The 6,713-nt window shown below is 41.3% G+C and overlaps 1 protein-coding gene across 3 annotated transcripts in view; it reads left to right on the top strand.

Moving 5' to 3' along the window:
• The first annotated feature begins 2,866 nt into the window (after positions 1–2,866).
• The window catches only part of LOC131881344 (monocarboxylate transporter 10-like), an 8,222-nt gene continuing 4,375 nt past the window's right edge, over positions 2,867–6,713 (top strand). For 2 of the 3 annotated variants that reach the window (XM_059228185.1, XM_059228183.1), the window contains exon 1: positions 2,867–2,995. The gene's annotated coding sequence lies outside the window, so the exon portion shown is untranslated. Of the gene's footprint in view, positions 2,996–5,402; positions 5,756–6,713 lie in introns of those variants that run through there. The other variant, XM_059228184.1, reaches the window with a different exon arrangement.

Here is a 6,713-nt window from a genome sequence, read left to right as displayed (position 1 = left end):
GAAACCCGTTAGTCAGCCTCAAAAAGTGAGCCTGATTTTTCTTCCGTCAAATCAGGGTTGTCTTTGTGCTCGAAACTAAGTGTTTACGTTGCTATGGAATAGGCGGGTGCTTTTGCTATCCACAGTTTGTGGCAACCTTGAATTTGAAATTTGATTTGATCCCATCACTAGTTGGCATGCCAAAGGGTACATAACAACATCCGTGAGCTTATCCTTTTACTTGGTGTTTTTGTTTGTGGTCAAAAGCTACATCTCTGGTCAAGGGGACGCATGAAGTTTAGTTCTTAGAGGGCAGTACTTTCCGTTTCTCGAGGGCCAACTAGCGTCTTCAAGGTGAAAAGAAATCAGCATAGTCTGGCCTGGGTAGCGCTTTCCTGATGGTACTGCTGTCCCACCATCTAAGAGTCAAGTTCCGAGTTACAGAGAGTGGCAGGTCAAATTCAAAGAGGCAAGTAAGGCAGGGCATTCAAAAAGGAAGGAAGCCAATAATGTGTAAGGTATATGCTCTCCCCTTTTTCTCCAGGCTAGCTCCTCATGTCTGAGTCAGCACATACACCCAAGAAAAAAATCAATTGATATGTCAAATGCATCAATGGCAACGGTCAAATGCTTAAACAAGTGAAAGGATATCTAGCTTAAACATCCTTTGATAACACTGAACGGAATTGAATATGAAATTCGTTCAAAAAGAATCCAAATATGTAGTTTTAAAAGAGTCACTTTTCAAGAAACCAGCCCTTTTAATGGTAGATGGCGATAGCTTCGGAAATTGATGACGCCAACTTGACAGCTCTCATGAAAATGGTTGACTTCGAGCGCCAGGGTTCAGTCAAGCTCATCGAATTTTATCGTTCCCTCAAATCTGGAGGAGTTGGAAATTCCGGTTAATTGGATATTGTGAAAGTCCTAATTGCCAACAATTTCTCAGAATGTGCAATCATATCAATATTTGTTTTAAGTCGCTTTTCAGGAGATTAGTTTCCTCATTTCCAAACTCGAATTATCTGGATGTCAAATGAAGTTTTACGTTTTTTCTCGGATTTAATGTTTCAATGTTAGAAATTTGGATTTTCAAATCGCTCCCTGTTTTCTAAGGCGAATTTGAACCTAAAACAAAAGGAAACAAACCCTTTGCACGTATTAGCTTCTTCCAATAAGATCTGAATCCATTCGAAGTATAAAGACAAACAGATTCTGGATCTTGTTTTTTTCCAATGCGTTCTCATCTTTCAAAAGATGTTCGACTTTTCCCAAATGTGGCGTATTTAATAGAAATATGACCTTAAGATCGATGGGATCTTGGCAAAATACAACATAACTAATTTCAGCCTTCAAGACCAGCTTAATTAACGTGGAAAGATGTGCCCTTGGCGATCCGTCATTCTCCCAACAATTGTACAGGGCTGTATCTAGTATTGAATACACTTCACCGTCAACAACGTACGATTTCAACAACTTCGGGAACATTTCCTGGCGCCAATTTTCCTGCCTATTACATTCGTTCTATCCTGTAATCCAAGAATGTTCACTACACATCGTACATACATACGGGTGTCTGCAATATATGGATGAATCCCCCCCTAGCCCCTGGCTTGGCCAATGAACTAAGAAAGAACTAAGACGCTCTTTCTTCATTTGCTCACTGAAAACACAAGTCCAGCAATGTTTCTTGTTCGCTTTGTCCAGGGATGCGGTCTCCTCCATACGTATGTTGTTGCCCGACCTCAACTCAACTTCAATCACTCCATCCAACTACGACGCAAATCCGAATCCTATATTCAAGGGCCGACCGACATTGGTGGATAGAGTGCATGAAAAATGGATGAAATTGAAATCAAATCCGTCGTCCACATGTCAAGGGAATGTATGCCTTTGCAAAAATAAGAATGACACATTAATAGCAATGCCTTCATCGACCCAAGGGATTGTTGACAGACGATCAGAAATTTCTGTAACGTTTGTTTCTTTCGTGTTGAAGTTCGAGCATTTAATTTGACCACTTGTACTCGATGTCCTTGCATGGGATTTGTATGAAGGATGGATGGGTCTCTCTCTCTCTCTCTAGACTCGGAAACTGGATTTTCCTTGGTTACCACTCCAACACGAGTCAATATTAATCAAATGCTGCGCATCTTGCCTCATTCACGAGCTCTATTTTTGACCATTATTTCATAACAATTGTTTTCATTTCTTAAGCAAATAACCTGATGTAGGGTAAACTAAGTCGAACGATCTACCCTCTATTACCTGAATGAGACTTTGTACTCCTCTCATCTCATTCCATCCCTTTGAAGCACAAGGTAATTGTTCTTGTACTATGGAAATCGACTTGGCCCGACGACCTGACGCTGGATGGATCCCGGAGCTTTCCTTCACTCCCTCCCTGTACAAATCCCTTGGAGTGGGCCAAAGACCCCCCCCCCCCTTCCCTCCTTCCCCTCTCTGACCCAGTTCGCCAGTTCCTTGAAGAGTGTTCCCTCTTAAAGGCCAGAAATAAAGAGACCGTACGTGCTTGTGGAAGAGTGAGTGTGTGTGAGTGAGTATCGAGCCAAACTGCAGAGATGTGGAGAGGTACGATGTGGGAGTGGAAGAAAGGGCTCTGCTGGCTCGACTGAACGAAACGACCTTGTCTGATGAGTGGGCCAACCTGGCTCTGCCGACTTTCTTGCCGTTTCTTTTAGCCGAGGGAGGTGAAGGTTCGGCAAAGGATGATGACATTGTGACACACTGAGGACTTTAATTATTAACAGACGGCTGAACCGGATTGACAAAGGGTAAGTAAGTTCGACAAAGGCTGATGCCACCAATTCTGTGGGCATATTGCATCGTCAGCGTGTTCGTTATCTTTGGCTTGTGCTCTGTGGCATTCCAGATTGGCTCATCGACATCACAAACCAAAAAAAAAACAGCGTCAGTCCCCAATTGTCATCAGTTGAGATCCGCGACTCAGGCCCTGATTCAGAGAGTGATTCCAAGAAAGTCCGGAACAATGTCGGTGAGTGAGTCGAACAATTCCTTATTGGCTCTTTCCATTCAGAGAGTTGTTTCCGCTATCAGCTAGCTGAAACCCTTGTTGTCAATAACAATCTACAGATAGTCGCTCGATGCTTCGGCATATTATTTGTGCAAGTACGTTTTGGGTGTTGGTAGATCCTCGATTAGTGGAAGATGTTTCAATGGAAAACGAGTTTTTCCCGGGTGGAGAGGTGCTACAGCATGATTGAGTGGGTAAATCATCCTGCTTGACAAGCCAAATTTCAGCTGATGACGGTCTCACTTGATATGATGAAAGACCGGGATTTTCTTTAATAAATATTTGCCCTCGGGGAATTCAATCATGTTACTGTCCGCTGGTGAGGTAATGATATGAGTCAGAGATTGAAAATTGATGTTTAGCCATGTATTTTCCTGTAAACATTCAATGCCTTTGATCAAAGCACGTTTGATGTATGTCGAGGTGTAAAACGTTACTTGAGTTTGAATCGATAACTTATGGATACTTCAAATATTCAGGGGTGGAGTCAATACCTCACCCAAATGTGCAGAGATTTTTCAAATCTACTTGCCGGTACTAACTTTACAAATCGATTTTCCTTTCGTTGTTCGTGAAGCTTTGAACAGTCGACTCTACAAAAACATGAAAATTAGAACAGAAAAAAAGTGGAATGTCACAAAACAATTGAGTAAAAGTAACATTTCGGGTTTTGCAATTCAACTTTTCATTTTTCTTGGTTGAACCTAGTTTCATTACGGTGCAGATTGTTTTTTTTTCTTCGTTTTTTGAGAAAATGATGTTTTTGCATTTCTTACAACTTTCTTACATTCGGTGGAAAATTAAATGCTACTGGCACTATTCCTTTGTTATTCCCATACAATGATCCTATCATTTTGAACCACTAGAAATCCGCTTCAAGTTCAGACCCTAGGGCGAAAAGCTAATTTTGACTATTCACATGAATTGAATTGACCTTTTGATTGCTCCTTAAATAGATTGATGATGATGACTGAAGGGCGGATTTGAAAGTTTTTCGTCTAGAAATTTTTTCATAATTCCACGTTTTAACTGAGAAAAAAACCCTTTTTTATTACATTTTGTTCTAGTTTCAATTTTGACCTAGAAATACCACTTTTTCACCAACACAGCACTTCCATATGAGTTAAGGGATATTTAACTCAACATATTACTTTCCAAAATTGAAACATCAGTAAAAAGCGAAACTAAGCGCAAGGTTTTTCTATTTGCTGTAAACTTTATTAATCCCTTTAAAATGAAGTTTTATGTCTGGAAAATCAGCTCTCCACACGACCGGAGAATTGGATTCCAAAACCTCCATGAATGTTTTTTCCGTCGGAAAAATAAAGGGATTGTATCAGGAAAGAAGATGTGAAAAGACAATGAATTAGGTTGCAAGTGCAATGTTCAGAATTCCCATTAGTCCGTAAATATAATGTCAAAATGTATACAAAATAAGCATTTGACATTTCAGGGTTTCGAGTACCAATGATTGATACGAAATCAAGCTTAAACAAGTTGGAACCATCCAGTGTGCTTTGTTTCCAATCGTCCAACAGCTTTAATGTTGCAGGGGAGTAGGAAATGAAGTTATGCCCAGTTATACTTAAGCTTGCAGAGCAAGTAGTAGCGCCAATAGTTCGACTTAATTTTTGTAACCAGAACTCTAATTTCGCTACATCCAAAATTAGGAGAAAAATCACTTTTCTATTAATTTTTTTGGGGGATTTCTTCATTTTTATCGTTATTGCGATCACATAAAAGTGTCACTTTATGGCTCAAAACATCATTTTCAAGCCCGCTCTCCAATGACGACGCTATTGGGTGTAATTTTGAACAGAAAAACGGGATTTCAAAGTTCATATCTTAAAATGTTCACGATTGGATTGTGAAAGACAACGTTAGCAATCTGGGATGCCTGTTCGAATAGTTCTATTGCTCACCGTACATACGTACGTACGTACGTACGTTCACTTGATGATTAATACCTGGAACTAGGCAAACAGGAATTGAGCTCAGATGCGCTCGTATTTCCTGAGCTGAAACGTTTGTCACCGATCTGAGTCCTAATATCTGTGATATTTTTTCAGTAAACACATTTGGAGGGAAAAAAAGATAGCTCGGGGATGCACCGAATCATACCGCATATATCATATTTGTTGCCTTCTTCCCATTTCATTGTGCGCCTACATGCTCGAGTCCATTAGTCCATCAGGGTTGAAGCGCGTGTCTCACGTACTGTACGTCCGACCCTTTGATGCAAAGTAATATTTAGCTTCTAAAAGAATCAAGTCAGGTCAGAGTTCACGGCGAAGAACGAAGCGCCCCCATTTTGGAGTTCTCTCCCGGCAGAAGCTAGCCGTTTGTTGGTCGTCATCCCACGTCGTCCTGGCTGTCGACGTCTACTGAATGATGTTCTCACTCTAGTACTTAATAATGCCAGGCTGCTTACCACAAGTCCTTACCGAGTGTTCCGAACTCTCGGATAATTTTCGGGCGACCTCTCGCGTGTTGGTACTCAGCAGTCGAGTCCATGCTTTCAAAGTGAGAAGTGGCAGATTGGCTTGTCTGTTGTCCTGGATTGATATGTCAGTGAGATCCGTTGACCAAGGACACTAAGAGCAACATTGGTGTGAGTGTTCAAATGCTCGTGTCTCTTATCAGAGGAAAAGCTCTGGTATCGTTCTCCCTCCCTGCACATCATCGCCTTATCAATCGGGACCATCGGACGGCTAATTGAAAGTACGTTTATTTGTACTCCCTAATGGATTCAATTTTTTCCTGACAAACTCAACGTTATTGCCCAGATGATGTCATTCAAATGTTTGACCTCTCTGTCTAGAGATTCCAGTGACCCTAGCTATTTTGGCCATCTAATTGCAAACACACATTCAAGTATGCAAAGGGCCGTATTTCTTGTAGATTCACAGATGCAATAAGTTTCATAATCGAGTACTAGAGCAGCTGACAAGTTGTCGGGGAACTTAAACCACACACAGTCTACAAATTCTTTGGCCTAACTGCATGTGTTTGTATCCTTGGAACAAAAATAAGATATGTCAGAGAACGTCTTTCTGCTGCAATCCAGTTCTTAGGAAACTTCGATTCTCGACGACTCCCTTCTTCTTGCTGTTATTTTCCAACACATGTTCAAGCCAATGTTTCTCTTAAACAATGTTGCCACCTTCCTCCACCCACACGCATCCATTTTTAGAGCTCTTGTGAGTTGTGAAGATCCAAGAAAGTGCACCCCTCTCCTGGCTTGCTTTGTGGAATTAGAACCACAACCTGGTAATTTCACCCTCACTCTATCTGTATCCAAGCATCAAAGGATGTAATCTTGAATGTTCAGCACCTGGTTGGGTAGCCTAGTGCGAGAGCTTTGAAGCATCGTTCTCCCAATCTCATAGGCAATGTGCAAGAACCATGAACCAATCAGGTATATAGTTTCTCATTTAAGGACCAGCGTCAAGCTGTCTGGCTTGAACAAGGTTTGCTATTCCGACCTCAGAACATAAATAGCGTACGAATATCCACGCACACTCGCACTCTTTATGTCTGTCCCTATACACTATTGTGGATGCAGAATGCAGACGTGTTTGCTGAGACATCGCGCTCAACTTTCACGCGAGTTTTATTAACTACTTAAAGTTCAGCTATGGGCGCTTTTCACAGATGGCTTGGGGAGACTGCTGTACAT

The sequence above is a fragment of the Tigriopus californicus genome, chromosome 5 (genome assembly GCF_007210705.1).
Source record: "Tigriopus californicus strain San Diego chromosome 5, Tcal_SD_v2.1, whole genome shotgun sequence".
NCBI classification, from domain to species: domain Eukaryota; kingdom Metazoa; phylum Arthropoda; class Copepoda; order Harpacticoida; family Harpacticidae; genus Tigriopus; species Tigriopus californicus.
This window is presented reverse-complemented; position numbering and strand designations above follow the sequence as displayed.